The 17,939-nt window shown below is 36.3% G+C and overlaps 1 protein-coding gene and 2 long non-coding RNA genes across 10 annotated transcripts in view; 2 read left to right on the top strand and 1 right to left on the bottom strand.

Moving 5' to 3' along the window:
* Nucleotides 1–17,939, bottom strand: part of LOC137496713 (uncharacterized) — a 473,958-nt gene that overhangs the window by 338,890 nt on the left and 117,129 nt on the right. The gene's annotated exons all lie outside the window — the stretch shown is intronic.
* diaph3 (diaphanous-related formin 3) overlaps nucleotides 1–17,939 on the top strand; it is a 478,885-nt gene that overhangs the window by 202,993 nt on the left and 257,953 nt on the right.
* LOC141376637 (uncharacterized) lies at nucleotides 1,321–5,769 on the top strand. The gene is made up of 2 exons (XR_015502778.1): nucleotides 1,321–3,922; nucleotides 4,072–5,769. It is a non-coding gene; the product is annotated as an uncharacterized LOC141376637 (long non-coding RNA).

The following is a 17,939-nucleotide window of genomic DNA, read 5'->3' on the forward strand; positions in this document are numbered from 1 at the left end:
CGGCCGATGTCTAAATTAGGCCGATATCTTCAAGCCGATAATTACGTAATTGTAAAGACCTGCCTGCCTCGCACATGCATGGGCGGAACATGTTTAGACTTGTCCAGTGCACTATAATAGAGCTCTCCTCACATTGTTTATTCCATCAAAGTCCGTCCGTTCTTCATGTGGCATTACTGTGCGTCAATAACTCAGTAAGTAACCATGTTCCTTATGATTATAGATTTGTTTGATGGAGTGTCGATGTGTATTTTGCTTGAAATCGCCACAGGAAAAATATTACATGTGTAAAACATAACAGCAGAGATGCACACACTTAACAACTTGTCGGGTTGTTTGTAATCTAATATGATTATTTGTTATTATCAACGTGTTGCTTGCCATGTGTTGTTGATGTAAGATTGTATTCAGTTTGATCAGAATATTCATATTGATTATAATGATCGCGCTCAAGGGCTGCCTGTCACCGCACACACAAACAGACACTGATCTGACGCTGATCTGACAGTCTTCACACAGCAGCACAGGGGAGAGCTGCGACAGTCATTGAATCCAGCACAGGGGCTCCCAACTCGCTGCCCATTCTGTCTCAATATTATGCTCTGTGTTTGAGTTGAATGAAACTCACTGCGGTTTATCATAAACTTTTCATCGGTCATTTTTCCCGCAATTGACAGCAGGAATTAACGCAGAAGCATTGTCTGATTGACAAGCCGCAGCTACATGTGTCCAAAAGAATCCAAAACGCCAAATAGAATGAATCTATTTTGCATTTTCTAAAGTAATACAATCTGTATCTAGCTTTTTGCTTGTACGGTGGCTCTGAACTGTCAAAACACCTCTAAAAAGGCTTTTTCAGACATTACATATGTACATCACTGTAACATGTTTTATTCAAGAACATTTGAGCTGGTTTTAGTCCTTAGCTTTTTCATTTTATTTAAAATATATTTAAGTGCTTGTTGATTAAATGCCATTTAGTTATTTAACCTATTAATGTTATGCAATAGTCAAGTTGCATTTTAATTTGCTATGAAGAAAAAGAATTAATGTATTATTTGCATGCTGATTTATGTGAAATCGTGAATATGGGTCTATATAATCACCTTGCAATTTTGAAATTATAGCTTTTTTGCTTTGAGTATAGACTATTCAGTTCATAAGAGCTGTTCAATCTTTTATGAAGTTTGCTGTATAAAAATATAACATTTTTAAATATTTATATTTATTGGCCTATACATATCGGCTATCGGCCTCCAAGTCTGAAGACTTATCGGTATCGGCCAAAAAATATATCGGTGCATCCCTAGTTCAAAGTATCTCTAGCAAAGTATCAGACTGAGCCATGGACATCCTGAAGTAGACTTGGGGTTGGTCAGGATAATCCTGCAGCTCTTTGATAAGAAACTCTTTCATCTCCCTGCAATCTAAGGAATTGAATAGACCCAATATTTCCTCTTCTTTTTCTTTTGTTAAGCAGGGAGAAAACAACATAAATCATATTCAGTGCTTGAAGACTCCATTTTGTATTGTTTTGCAAATTATTTTGCAAAGCATCAATAAACATCGAACTCGGCTTGTGTGACAAATTTTTTGATTTGAATATGAAAAAAAAACACGTACAAAAATGTCTGACTTCAGTGTGCAAAAGTCTTTAATAAGTGGGAGCATTCCTCCTTTGGCCCAGTGAATGAAGAAAGTAGAGCTGCAAGTAGTAGAAGATGGAAAATTAACATCCTAGAGGTCCATCACCCAGTTAGTACTGCATGTTGTGATCTATGGTATGGTATGGAATGGTCACTGAAGTCTTTGGCGAGAATATGATTGCTTGTCTTGTCAATGTTTTTGATGACTATGAAAGACTGTTGTGGTCCTTTCTTGGTCCAAGACAACATTGTAGTCTGGAGATGGACCTTTTGACCTTGTTAACTTGACGATTATGGAGACAGACTTATGTATGCTTAGATGGCATTTTTCATACAAAAAAATGTGTGTGTGATTTGAGTGACAAGAAGGATAATAGAACATCCATCAACTTTTAGGCAGTATTCTAAATTTTTAGTCTCTCCTCTCTCATTAAAGTGTGTACACACTACTAACTGTTTTTGAATTTGCGAATGCACTTTTTGTTTGTTTTTATAGCACGGTGGATCAATAAGCTGCTCATTATGACTTTATATTATCTTTTAATTTATATTATTTTGTTTCATTATAGGACAAACTAGTTTTACTATATTTGTTTTAAGCCTGTATTGCTTAATTACAAAAGACTGTCATGTTAAATGGTTGCAGAGTGCTTAAATGCAATTTGTTTTAGTAATGAGTTGTTGTTGTTGTTATTATGAGTTAAAAATGTTTATAATTATAAAGGATTGCCCCCTACCCCCACCCCCTAAGAAATTTGAAAATTCTAAAGCATAAGATAAACATAATGTGTAAAGATTCAGGACAATTCCTTTAAATCATTTTGTTTTATATAAAATACTGTTCAATAAGCTGTACACATACTTCCTTGTCTTTTATTCAGTGCCATTCCAAATATGTGCACTTTTTGGCAGCATATTTCAATTTTTTATTTTTTATTTTTTGTGTGCTTTGTTTTTATTTTTGATAGTTTTTTTTCAATATTGTTTTCCGAGCTACACTGAGGCAGTGTGGAATAAATTTAGACTTTTAATAAACACCTTTTGGTTTAGGAAGGAAAAACTAAACAAAACATTTTTGTCCAAGAATCTGCTTTCGCATTGTTCTACCTCAGACTTTGTAACCTTTTCTTACTGAAAGATGTGGGCTTAAGTTACTGACTTGCAAACTTATGTCAGAATCTATTTTATTTTTAATGTTCCCTCTGACACTTCAACATGACCGTTGCCTTGTGCAGTTACTATTGGGTTTCTGTTCTCTGCCCACACAGACACTAAATAAAGCAAAGGGAGTTAGACACACCAGAAATAAGTTTTGCACCTAGAACAAGACTGGATATAGTCATTTAAACAATCACAAGATAATTAAGATTCCTCTCTCTCTCTCTTTCTCTCTCTCTTGATCCACGCCTGCTGATGATTTATTCACGTTTAGCTTGTTTTGAATTGCTTCAGTGTGTTGCTTTACTTGATTTTTTTTTCAATTATTCATATCAGCATTGTCTACCTGTCACTACCCCGCTCTGTATGCAGATATGTCTTTCTCTCTGTCTTCCGCTCCTTTCACTACCCACAGGGACGATGTTATGTGACCGAACCGTGAATTATGCACACAGTTTAAGACGTCTAGCTTCAATAGGGCAAACGGTGAAAGCTTGTTTTACAAGGTTGTCAGATTATTTAAATTATAATGTGTGCGAGGCAGATATTTAGCATACCGGCGAATCAGACTTTAATTATGCGAACATGCATCATCCTCAACTCCGCCAGGTAAACAAAGTTCATCTTCCTCATTGTGATTTCCTCCTCCTCACTTTCTTCTAAGCTGTTTTTTTCATCTATTTTACTTTCTTGTGAACTTAAGTGCAAAACTTTTTAATGAGTGCTTCAAACTCACCACTGGATGCTTTGGAGTGTTTTTTGTTGTAAGAGAAGGCTTTGAACTAAGCGTGTTTCCTTTTTATTCCGGGTAATGTCATTTTAAATCACTTCAACCGAGGCAACCAAAGTAGAGATGTAGTCAAAGAGAATCTACACGTACAGAGTAAATAGTATAAATTCACTGTGACTTTTCAGTGTGGTTGGCTACAGTAGATCTTACACATTCAGTCAACCACTATAACCAATGGGATTTTTAAAACAATTTTCTTAGTTTGTAGTATTTGTAGTTTGCACTATTATATTTAGGCTTATTTATTTTAATCAATTGTTTATTTAAACACAAACATTTACGCATACACATTTAAAAAAAAAAAAGTACTCACCGGCCACTTTAATAGGTACACCTGTTCTAACTGCTCGTTAACGCAAATTTCTTATCAGCCAATCATATTTAGGCTTATTTATTTTAATCAATTGTTTATTTAAACACAAACATTTACGCATACACATTTAAAAAAAAAAAAGTACTCACCGGCCACTTTAATAGGTACACCTGTTCTAACTGCTCGTTAACGCAAATTTCTTATCAGCCAATCACATGGCAGCCACTCGTTACAACCGAGGTATGCAGAAGAGCATCTCTGAATGCTTAACTGTTCAAACCTTGAGGCAGATGGGCTACAGCAGCAGAAGACCACACCAGGTGCCACTCCTGTCAGCTAAGAACAGGAAACTAAGGCTACAATTCACACATGCTCACCAAACTTGAACAGTAGAAGATTGGAAAAACGTTGCCTGATCCGATGAGTCGCGATTTCTGCTGTGACATTCAAATGGTAGTGTCAGAATTTTGCATCAACAACATGAAAACATGGATCCAGGTTCAGGCTGCTGGTGCTGGTGGTGTAATGGTGTGGGGGATTTATTTTTGGCACATTTTGTGTCCATTAGAACCAGTTGAGCATCTTGTCAACACAGCCTACCTGAGTAATGTTGCTGACCATGTCCATCCCTTTATGACAACAGTGTACCCATCTTCTGATGGCTATTTCCGCCACAATGACGTGCTATGTCATAGTGTGAACAATCTCAGACTGGTTTCTTTAACATGACAATGAGTTCACTGTACTCAAAAGGCCTCTACAGTCACCAGATCTCAATCCAGTAGTATCTTTAGATGTGGTGGAATGAGAGATCAGCAGCAACTGAGTGATGCTATCATGTCAATATGGACCAAAATGTTGCCCAGATCAAAATATTGAAATAAACAATATTTCTTCGTCAGATCATTATGTTTCAGGCTATTTGGCATTGAAACGATTAAAATCCCTTGTTTTAAAGGCACCGTCGAGAGTAAGAGTCTGCAGCAGCTTTGTTTTTGCTAAAAGCTTTGTCAAGGCTAGAGAGTTTAGATGGGCGTTGCGGAGCGGCTCTGTCTGTTAACCTGAAGCAGGATTTGGTGCTGTCAGTCATCCGCTCTCCAGTCCTTGAAAAATGAAGACAACCTGTCAGATTCCACTTCGCTTTACTTCAGGCCAGAGAACGGCGTGTTCCCCGACGTGATTACAGAACTCATGACAGCCGGAATCCCGACTTCCTCTCAAAGAAACGAGCGCGCACCATCTCCGGTCACCCAGGGGTCCATCAGAATCCTTTCACATCTCACTCGCAGATGGACTCCTCTCCTCTGTCTCCTTTCACTCCTCATCAAGTGTCTTTGGGAACCGCGGCGAGTGCTTTTGTATCGGTTTTATTTATTCATTGCATTTCTTTAAGGAGCAGAAGCTAACGTTTTGAATCCTCACGTCGGTGCGGCATCGGAAACGCCAGTGTACGGCTCCCCGGCTCGCTGCTCTTCATTCTGTCTCTCAAGCGCTCTTAATTTCCCTTAAGTGCACTGACATCTGGAGCCCAATTAAACATTAACCAGAAGAATCAAGTCTTATACTTGCTGAAATATTTATTTTCACCCACCGCTGTTGTTCTCTGGCTGCCATTGTTCGCTTCCAAAAATGACTGCATTGATTGAACAGGCTTGATTTTTACAGTCTGAAATCTGTTAAAGTCCTGTTATTTGGCCCTCATCTCCTTCCCGGCAGAGCGGCACATGCAGGAAACAATCACCACCAGTGGCTTATTAGAGCAAGCTTGCCCTGCCTCTGACTTTCATCAACCCTCTATCACAATGATTCAGGCCTTTGTTGGACCATTGAGTGATTGCTGGAATAGAGCCCACACACAAAAACATGCCCTGCAATCTGCTGCCCTGATACCACCGTCTGCAGTTTCACGCGACTCGCTAAAATGATCCATCAGTCACAAAGCTCCTCGTCTTCCTCATTGGCGCTGGCAGTTTGAGTACAGGATGTACTCGTGAAAGAACCACAAGTCTGTACAAGGAAAGGGATTGGGCATGCTGTTATGCTTTGTCACACATCGCTTTGTGTTCGACCGATTTTCAATAATTAAATATAGCATGATAATGAACATGCACATTATTGATATGATGGCACTTTAAAAATACTGTGAAAATTTTGTTTGTACTATTAGAATGCTTTTAAAGAATATTCACATTGTATTGGTGTTCATAATGGTGTCAAATGCTTAGTAAGTGACTGTATTATCATCAATAACGTTACTTGTTTAGCACAAAAGATTGTAATATACAAAATCGGAAGAAACAAAATCTTACCTATGAAATGTTCTGCCTTTGTGCTTAGTTTTCTTTGTTTGCTGGTTACTTTACCTATACACAGCACTAAAGTCCTGCATCTTCACATTGGCTTTAGTCTTGACTAATACGGTTGAATGACATTTGTCCTAGGAGCACTGTACAAAAATGGTGGCACTGTTAATGCATGCTCAGGGTCTGTATGCGATATCTAATGTATACTGTTTATCTATGAATCAATGCAATTGATTCAGGCCGTGGTGATGGGACGTTATTTGTGATGAACACTGGAAGGTGATGTGACGTTCTTCACATATAGTGAAACCATAGAGCGAAAGTGACGGCAAAATGGGAAAATGTAAGTTAGCGTACTCTTGGATGTTATAAAATCTTTTGTTATTATACCCGTTAAAGTAACCTTTTTTATTTGCAGCTTATGTTAATACTAAGACAATACCATATATCGTGATACAAGCTTCACCAATTTATATGCAACAGGAACATTTGATACCTTCATTCATTCATTTTCTTTTGGCTAAGTTTCTTGTATATCAGGGGTGGCCACAGTGTAATGCACCGCCAACTATTCCAGCTTATGATTTATGCAGCGGATGCCCTTCCAGCCACAACCAAGTATTGGGAAACACTCATACACTTTCACATTTACACACATACACAACGGCCGATTTAGTTTATCCAATTCACTTATAGTGCACGTAGAAAGAACATGCAAACTCCACACAGAAATGCCAACTTGACTCAAACAAGCGACCCTCTTGCTGTGAGGTGCTAACTACTGAGCCACCGTGCTGCCCCCCATTTGATACCTACTGGGTATTATTACTGAATCAACAGTAAATCTGTTCTTTATATAAGGATAATTAAATAATTTCTAAACAAACATGTGACACTAACTAAGCCTTCTTTTCAAAAATATGAACAGTCTCGCCAGCTTTTGAATGGTGGCGTTTAACCAAGGCCTCAAGCTTAAAAAAAAAAGAACATTTCTTGTTCTTTTTAAATTTGTAAACTTCTCTGAAGTTTTTAGGTAATCTCCAATACACAGGCAAACCAAACTGGAGATACCATTGGCAATTTCAGAAAACATTTTGCATGAATATGAATATGTATCGTGATCTTCATTTAAAAATGAACATCTGTTGAAACTTCGATGGAAAAATTACTATTATGCAAACTTTTGATTGCTCTTATGAAACCCATATACAGCACTGTAGGTCTATGCTACCCACACTTATAAAGTATCAGTGTATATAAATATCCAGCTGTTCACTGCTAACATTTCAGTCATAGTCACCGTAAGTTAACACTTAATATAGATAATAATAAGTAGATGATAATATTCCTGAATGCCACATAAAAGATATAATGATTAGAATAAAATGTGAGAGTCTGCCTAACTGAGGAAAAATGTATTCAAGAAAAAAAAGCGTATTAAGTAATACTCTCTAATTACTGGCCTTTTACTGGCAGAACCGTCCAGTGCTTCAATCGTATTAAATGCACACAGTGCTTTTCAGGATTGTAAAATATTGTATTTTAGTATTGTATTATGCCACACTGCTGTGTCATATAATACAAAAGAAGAGCATTGATCCGGCACACAAAAAGGAAACCAAAAAAATCTGATGTATAAATAAATATATAAATGCAAGCTCCAGCACTATTATTTACAACACTGAAAATGCTGTTATTCAAGCTGGCAAACAAGCATTGTGGTGAACTTTTTCATTATAAATCTGACACTTCTCTCGATTTATTTATTCTTTCCTGTTTATTCCGAGTTTCACTTCTCTTTCTGAAATAATAGCGAGAGGAACCAACTACAAGCTTTTTTAACAATGTCCTCTCTGCAGCTTTTAATAGCTGCTTATTTTCTCAGGATATTGTGAGTTATACGTACCTAGGCGAGCTTTTCCCCTCTTGTCAGATGCCTCTGCTTGCCCTGATGACTCCAATATGGGAGGGAGCAGGTGTAAGCGTGTTCACTATGTGTGACTTTGTATGTATGTCATCTGTCACACCTGCTTTGTGTGTGTTAGAGAGTGTGAGCACAGGTGTTGTGGTGTCTGTGAGTAGATAACATCTGCAGAGGCCAAATTTCTCCTCCGCCCACTCTTCCAGATGTGGCCCGTCCCATAGGAGCAGGTGCCGAAGTGGTGTTGCTGAGCCGAACGGCTGGTAGGACGTCCCAAGGGAGTGCTTCTCCGGCGGTACTGCTTTCCTAATAACAACCTACAAAACTGTCAGACTGTAACCTGAAACAAAACCCTACCAGAAGGGATGGAATATATAGTTTAGTGTTGTGCAATATGACCCTCTGTTCAAAGTTGCCAAATTACTGGTGGATGAAATGGCGTGGAGTAGATCTAGCATGTGAATTTGTATTCTGGGTCCAGAAACTTCCTCGGTTCACATGGTATGAACATAATTGAGTTTGGTGAGACTGTAATATAATCTCGTGTCCTTTATGTCAGGGTCTTAAATATGATTTCCTGTAGGGTAGGTGGATTTTATTCAGCAGATATTTGTTTTTTTTTCTATGAGGAGTTGTGTAGGTGTGTTTTTGTGCTGTCTTGGCAATTGTTTTTGTTAGCTATATTTGTTGTCACTTACTGTATAAATGGAAACTTGGCTTTGGATTTTCTAGACTAAACTGTGTAATGAAGATTCTATGCCAAATGTCTATAGAGTTAGAATTCCTCATTCATAAAACTTGACCTGCTTTTTTTCTTCTGCCTTGCTTTTTAGTAAACATTTAGATAATTTGGTTGTAACTGCCAGAAAAAGTTAAGTGTTTTTTTAAATTATTATTATTTTTATTATTTATTTATAAAAAAATTTTTTTAGTGGACGTTCCTTTAATCTGCATCTGGCCATAATCAAAGGTGTGTTAGGAGTGAGATGGATATTTAAATGTGGATTGGTTCATGCATTGTTCATGCAAATTAAAAGAATGGCTTTCAAACTCCATTTAAATAAGGATATATAGTTTTGAAATAAAACTAAGATTTTTTCCTTTATTTTAATAAGTTTTTATTTAAATATACAGTGTGGGTAAATAAGTATTCAACATGTTATGATTTTTCTCAGAAATCAAGATGTTGTTGACTTTTGTTTATTTTCACCAGCTGTTGATAAAAACCAATAAATAAATATTTATAAATAAAACAAATCTTATTAGTTTACAAAATAACTCATTTGTAATACTATCAAATTAGACTGAAAAAAAATGATGAACACATAAAGAAAGGGAGGTGTAAAAAGGCAGTGAATATACCAGATATACCAGATATAGATATACAGATACAGATATAGATATACAGATATACCAGATATAGATGACCCTTATTTTTATTTATTTATTTATTTATTTATTTATTATTTTATACAGGCTTCAACAGTGTCAAAATCTTGATGGCTCTGTGGGTTTTGTCTATCCAATCTGATCTTTATTTTAGTATTTTCTATTGGATTTGAGTCAGGGGATTGGCCAGGCTATTCAGCTTAATTTTCTTTTTTTTCTGAAAGCATTTGAGAGTTTACTTGACTGTGTTTTGGATCATTGTCTTGCTGAAATATTCACTCTGGTTTCATCTTCAACATTCTGATAATGTAGATGTTGGACTGAAGCAGCTGATATTATTTTACAATGACGAAGGGCAGAGGTTTGCTGAAGAGCTACTGAGAGATTTCAGCTACTGTCTGGGCTTTCACTGCCTATCTACACCTACTTTTCTTCATGTGTTCAATACTTTTTCCTTTATCATTTCATTGTATTACACGTAACTTAAATTGTAAACTAATTAGATTTATTTTCTTTTCATATATTTATTTCTCAGGTTGTAGGTTGTCAATTTTCAAGTCAACAGCACCTTTAGAAATATGTTTTCTGAGAAAAATTGAAATGTTCAGTACTTAATTTCCCAACTGTTTTTAGGCTTTATTTCATAGGGCAGGTAAGAGCATTTCAGTTGTGTTTTACCATTTTTTTTGGGATTGGTTGTTTTGTTGTTTATTTATTACACACGTATTTGTTTATTGTTGTAGCAATTCTTTTCTTTCGCATTTTGGTTATTCTTCATTGCAAAGGCAATGGCATTTTATTTTGGGTTAGGGTTGTATGCAATAGAACTTTAGATTAAAATATTAGTGACGCATAAACCATAAGACTTGTGTTTATATATTTATAATTTGCTTACACCGGAAAACAGAGAGACAGTTCAGCTTGCATTTGGATTTACAGTGATAACTGGATTAGTGGTGTTAACAACAGTAATAGTAGTCTTTTACACAGATTTAATATAGCTATCATAGCAACAGTCATAGTTAAACTTAGCTGCAGCTTTCCAGTGGCCGTTAATAGGTACAGTAGACGCATACAGACTGTAAATAAACCATCAATAATAAAAGCTTTGATTTGCTTCAGGGTAATCCACAAACAGATTAGAACTATCCACAGTTATGTACTTTTTCAGACACACATCCTCATCTTTTTACTGTGTCTCAGAAATACTCCCTACCACGTATTTTCCTGTTCTGATATGAAGCTTGTTGTGGCATAGCTGGAATCCATGGCAAACACTTCACACTTTGCCTTCTTTCACTGTCTGCAGAAAGTGTTACTGTGTGAGAGCGAGATAAACACAGAGTTAATGCACAAACACATCTCCACTTGCACCGCTCACACTCTGGATTCTCAACAATCCCTAAAACCAGACCCACATGAATGATCAGAACTGGGTGGAAAGGGGGAACAAACAGCTCAAAGCCTGAGCTGAGTTTGCACAGATTTTACTGAGCTCATTTTCCTCCAGAGATGGCCCTCTCGCAACCATTTGATCGAGATTACAGGATGTGGAGAAAGAAATGGGGATAAGGAGAAGAGAACCTGCAGATTTTCATGCCAAGTCATGCATATCTACATTGAAGGGATTCTTTTGGTCACGTGTTAGTAAAATCTGTGTTTTCTGTTTTGTTGTATGACATCAGCATTTCAACTCGTTTTCAGATGGAATTGTACACACAAACACGCACACTCGCACACTGTGATTTGGATAGTACATAGTGCAAAACCACTCTTGCATGTAGTTGTAAAATACAGGCCTATTTGTGAAAGAGAAACATGCGATTAATTACATGCAGTGATAGTGATCATGAAAAGGATTGCAGAAGATACTAAAGGTCTAAATGAGCAGAAGCTTCCTGAAGCTCACTTGTTTATGTGTGTGGAGCAGTACATGTTGCTGTTGTTGATTTTGGATTCTTACATCACAGTGATGACGCATGTCTGTCTGGTTCATCACCCCCTATTCTTAGAGCGTTTCAGCATCTTTTTTATCTATAGTGAGACATTTTACAATTTTTTTCTATGAATCATTTCGCTTTTGGAGTTCGTTCCTTCCTTCCTTCTTTCCTTCCTTCCTTCCTTCCCTTTCTGTCCCTTCCTTCCTTTCCATTCCTTTCCTTTCCTTTCCTCCTTCCTTCCTACTTACCTTACCTTTCATTTTCCTTCCTTTCCTTTTCCTTTTCCTTTCGTTTTCTTTCTCTTTCTTTCTTTTGCGTATCTTTCCTTTCTTTTCATTTCTTTCCCTTTCTCTTCCTTTAAATTCCTTCACTTTCTCTTCTTTTCCTGCCTTCCTTCCTTCCTTCCTTCCTTTTACCTTTCCTTTTCCTTCATTTTCTTTCTTACTTTCCCTTCCTCTTTCTTTCCTTTTGTTTCTTTTCCCCTCCCTTTCCTACTTTTCTTCTTTTTACCTTTTTCATTTTACTTTCTTTTAGTTTGTTTCCTTCCTTTTTGCTTTTTTTTTACTTTACCCCCCTGTGAAAATAGCAGCGTTTGGACGGCATCTTCCTGCTGTAACATTACAGTGCCTCTGGCCACGCCCCTTGGCTGTGCAGTGTGTGTGTGTGTGTGTACGATAAAAGCATGTTTGTGATCTTACTGGCCCGGAAGTATTTTTTTGTAGTCCTCAAAATTTGTTCATTGTAGGCTTGCTAAGCTAACTATGTAAAAGCCAAGGTCTCCCTTTGCATTGAACTTTGAGCATTTTGAATTCAGAGATGCTGTTTATGTTTACACAGTAACATTACACATCAACTAAAGTTTAGAATATGATATCATAGTGGACCACCCCTTTAAATGTCTTAATTTATCTGATACATGTTCACATTTGGTGACTGACAAATTGTTAAGTTAATGTATTATACAAATTTTTCCATTCAAACAGTTTGGTCTACTTTTATACAAGATGCATTTAATATTGTAGCTTAAGATTATTTTTTGCATTAATTTGTTTTCTTTTTTTTTCTGGAGTATCCGTTTTTTAGACTTATTTCTAAGGATAATGTGAAACTGAAGTCTGATCAAACACTCCACTGAAAATATAGCGTTAGTAAAATAAAAATAAATTGCACTTTATAGTTTACTGAAATAAACAGTGTGCATGAGACAGATAAATTGTTAAATTAAATCAGCCTTGGTATGCGTATCATCCTTTCAAAACCATTTTTTAAACTATTACCAGTCCCCGTCTTTTGAACGGTTGCATATTTGTGGGATGGTCTCAAATGAGTAAAAGTGTTGCTGTTTTGCAAGACCGTAATTTGCTTTATTTTGTTCCTTGATTCATCACAAAACACTAGTTGTTAAAAGTTTTAGCATATGTTTCTTTGCAATCACATGTACGCTGCTTAAAGCTTGAAAGCGAACCTCTCCTCCCTTCCTCCTCTTACTCTCAATAATGAATCTCTCTCTGCACACCTTTACACTCATCACCCATGTTGTTGATAATTTGCATTAATCTCCACATCTCTCTCTCTCCTCTTCCTTCCTTGCTTCTTTCTTTTGGAGACCTGCCGGCTGAGGGTTCATTGCTAATGCAGTCTGAAGAGGCATATGATTGAACATTGCCTTTATATGGACACACTTACACACCTGCGTTTCTCTAAGCCTGTAATTACAGGCTTTTGGCCCACCAAACTAGTAGAAGACACTTACCGACTCAGTTTAGAGGCTTCTTTAAGACACAAGAAAATGAAATGTCACGCATTCATTTATATTCATTGAGTTGTTGCTGTATACTACATATGTGTGAAAACACCTTGTTAACATGCACATAGGCACCTATCATTAATCCTGTAATTTAGCGTTCATTTCGCCGCTTATATGTACACTTGTGTTTTAGAGAGCATATAGTGCTAATTGTGTAGACTCGACACTACTGAGCGACATTTAAACCAATCTGCGAGTGTGTCTGCACGTAATAAAATGCACCGTAATTGCTTTGGCTCTCTGTGTGAGCGGTCCCATCACTTAATAGTAAGTGATGACTGCACTCAAAGAGTCAATTACAGATCACAGATCACTCATACACCTGCTCCAACCTCCCAGACCATCCAACACCTGCCCCAGAACCCCTCCAGCGCAGATTAACCAGCTCCAGCTAAAACTCACGAGAGACCGTCAGGAATGTAGTGACGATGGGGAAAGAGAGTAATAGAGTGATTAAAGCGGTTGAAGCCCTCATTAATTCATTTGTTAAAGCTAATATGGTTTGGATTATTTTTAGACAAATAATAAATATGAATGTATAAAATTATTGTTTTTGTATCTCTGAATTGTGACCTTTTTTCTTTTTATATATCGTAAGTCAGGCTTATTATTAGATTTAAATTAAAAATTGAGAAATATAAACTTACAAGTGAGGATTGTAATAAAAAAAAATCTGTGTATACCTTTATGCTTTTTTACTCTGGGAAAGATGTAAGTTCACAAGTAAATTGTGAAATAATCGAGAGATTTGGGAGAAGTAAACTCAGAATTATATGTTAAGTCATAACTCGGTGGGGGAAAGTCAATTTAGCATGAAAAAAATACAATAAAGATATAATGAGATGTTATGAAAGTGTTACTGTAACATGAAACTTATACATGTCTGTACAGCCTTAGGCAAAAAGTTTGGCCACTCCTGATAATTTTGATAATGACTAGCTATAGCCTGCTGGCGTTTCAAATCAGCAATTTCATTTGGATATATTGTATACCCTAGGGAAAAAGCAACATTTCAGTTCTGACAACATAGTTTAATCAACAGATGCAATGCAATTTAAGTCTTAAAAACAGACAGGTGCTAAAGTTTGGGCCCCCCAACAGAATGATATCAATCTTTTGTAGAGCCTTCTTTTGCTGAAATAACAGCCTGTAGATGCTTTTTATAGTCAAGAATAAGTCCCTAAATTCTTGCTGGAGGCATTTGGGGCCATTTTTCCTTGCAAAATTTTTCCAGTTAAATCAGGTTTGATTGGTGCCAAGCATGAACTGCCATTTTCAAACCATTCCATAGATTTTCCATGATATTCAAGTCTGGGAACTGAAATGTCCATTTTAGATAAGTGTACTGTGTCTGAGGATGAATTACTCAGTATATTCAGAACTTTGCTTTGGTTCATTATCCTGCCGAAACGTCCAACCCTGCCATAACTTGGACATTATTCTTGAGAATCTGCTAATACTTTCCCCAAAATTATTCAGGCTTGTCCAAATGAGCTTTTGTCCATCTCAAACGACTCTACTTTTTGGCTTCTTCTGCATCACTTCTCCATTGAGCTGTTCTTTGTGAAGAATGAGTCTAACTGTGGGACAATGTACAATTATCATTATCAGTAGGAAGATGTTCCTGGAGCTTTTTGGAGGTTGTTTGTCTGTGACCATTCTAACCATTTTTTGCTTTTACCTTTCTGATATTTTTCTTGCTCTAGCACATCTTTCCTGCACAAGAACTGGCCTTCCATTTTCTTACTATATTTCTGATTGTGGAGATAGAGGGCCCTATCATACACCCGGCGCAATGTGGCGCAAGGCGCGGCGCAATACTTGTTTGCTAGTTTCAGCTTGACGCAAGAGTCGTTTTGAGGCGTTGCGCAACGCTCTATAAATAGCAAATGCATTTGCGCTCATATGTGTGCCCATAGGCGTTCTGGTCTAAAAAGGAAGGCGTTCTGAGGCGCACGGCTGGCACGTTACTATTTTGAGAAACTATAATAGATTTTTCATCAGACCAAAACAAACCCGGTCTAAACTCCAGTGCAGAGTTGCGCCTTGCTTACACACTGCTTAATAGCCTACACACAAGATGTAGAGCAATACGCAAATATCTTTACATATGAAAACATTTAAATATTAAAGATAGGTCTATATATAGGATATAATAAGAATATATATAGGATATAATAAGAATATATATAGGATATAATAAGAATATATATATATATATATATATATATATATATATATATATATATATATATATATATATATATATATATATATATATATATATATATATATATATATATAGGATATAAATATAAAGGATTAAAATATAAAGGATTAAAATATAACAAAACATATTATTTTCTACCCTACATAAATATGATAAACCACTGCTTTTATTCCTTCATATCGGGAGGCTTTTTCAGTTCATTCATAACAATTTGCTTTTGTATAATGTTATTATTATTAGCAGTATTATTTATTGTATTTATATTTGTTTTATTAAAAACAAGCTTAGATTTGCCCACCTGCATGTTTTAGACCATATGGGGCACAGCATGTGTTTTAGGATATATCTCAGGTTTTTGAGCACACTTTGTTATTATTGTTTGCTGGAAATTCGAACTGAATTTAGAAATAGTTTGGAATTGAATATTTGCGCTTAACAAACAAAATTAATTAATTATAGGCTAAATGATGTCTGTGCGTAAAGGTTTCCCTATCCAAGACCGAAAGTGAAAGTAGATCGATTATCTCTCATTCTTGCGGGGTAGATGCTCTGTTTAACTGTTTTCTGTTAAAAAAAATGTTAGCTGTTTGTGAAATGCTCAGTTTTTCCACTTACTTTACGTCCTGTAAATAGCAAATGCGCTTATGGCGCAACACAGCTGGCTGTTAAAGGGAATGGGAGATGAGATTCTAATTGGTTTATTCTCAAAACACACCTATAACTCATTAAGAAAATAAACTCAACCCTTTTAGACCATACGCCACGGCGCAAAGCGGATTTTCCCGTCCTTAAATTAGCAAATATGGATTCTGACACGCCCTTAAAGCGTTTGCGCCCTGCGCTTTCAGTTTTGCGCATGGACCATCAAAATAGAGCCCAGAGATTTTAAACGCTTGTGATAGCTTTTTGTATCCTTCTCCTAATTTATGTTGGTGAATTATTCTAGTTTTTAGGTCATTAGGAAGTTCTTTGGAGGTACTAATGTTGCTTCTTTCTGGTTCAAATAAGAAGCACAGCTAGCAATCAGCTATCTTAAATATCCTTTTTCATGATTGGTTGACCCCTGTGTTAAGATTGTTTTTATTGTAATCAATCAGCATTAAGTGACTACAGGTTTTGAAATCCACAGGAGAGGGTGCCCAAACTTTTTCTTAACCTATTTTTCAGTTTCAATTTAATCTCACACATCTCAATCCTGCTACACTACGTATTTCTGTCTGAAATAACATGACATTATCTAGTTTTCTCTAGAAACCGAATGGCATATTACTCTGATCTTTTCTTATGAAGAAAAACCCTCAATTATGCAGACACAGAGGGGTGCCCAAATTTTGCATAAAAATGTATATTTGTGTGAGTGTGTGTACATGTATGTGATGCAATGTTTTGTGATTTGTTTAGGGTTGCACAATATATTATATCAGCATCGATATATCAATCAACATCGCAGGATAGCAAGAAGTTGACTACAGAGTATCAATTTACGTTTGCTTCTTGCAGTTTTGTTCCTCAATACTGTTAGACTCTAGTGAAAGCCTTAAAGCACTGTTTATTTATTTTTTCTCTTTGTTTTGTTTTATATATGCTTTAATTTGATTTTGCATATATGATATTGTATAATTTTTGTGCATTCAATGCTGATGCACTCCAGTAAAAAAGTTATCCCAGTCAATGTTAAATTATGAACTCTTTCCAAATGTTCATCTTGTGGTATTATGTTAATATCGCAGTGTAAATTGCAGAAAAACTAAATAAAACATTGTCCGTTTTTCTCTCTCTCTTACTTCAAAACTAAAGAGTGCATTTTATTAAGAATAAATGACTTAAATATGACATTCTGAAACATAATTGTATAGTTTAAATTAGGGATGCACAGAGATTTCTGTCAGTGAAAATGATTAAAAATGAATGAATTATTATGACAAAGCATTTTAGGATTTGGTTTTCAGCCAGGTGCATTTTTGTTTGGCCCAGAATTTTACTTTCGCTCTTGTTTAAATAAAAGTTAAATTTGAATGGAAAATGTTCAGTGAAAAAGGCTCATAGGATTAAGAAAACAGCGGTTTGTTGTGGATTGTGATCTGTGGCCCCCTCCAGAGTTAGTGGTCAGGGTTTGTGCTGTCCCAGAAGATTTTACCTGCCAGTCTTTTCTCATTCTAGAGGTATTTAAGCCCTGGGCGGGAGGGCAAGAGTGCACCAGTAATCCTCTTAGACTTGACTCTCTGTGTGGCCTTCTTTTGTCCAGTTTTGATATCTGTTGTTTGGTAGCTATCCTGTGTTGCTCTATAACAGTCTGAATCTTATGACAGGTTGAACATTTGGTAAAAAAAAAACTGAAGTACAGCGCAAAGGCTGAACCCTTTTTATAAGTTTGTTCTGGTCTCTTGGGTTGAAATATACATATCATTACATAATACATGCAATTTCTATATGTTAAATAGA

This window comes from Danio rerio, chromosome 11 (assembly GCF_052040795.2).
Source record: "Danio rerio strain M-AB ecotype USA chromosome 11, GRCz13ab, whole genome shotgun sequence".
NCBI classification, from domain to species: Eukaryota; Metazoa; Chordata; class Actinopteri; order Cypriniformes; family Danionidae; genus Danio; species Danio rerio.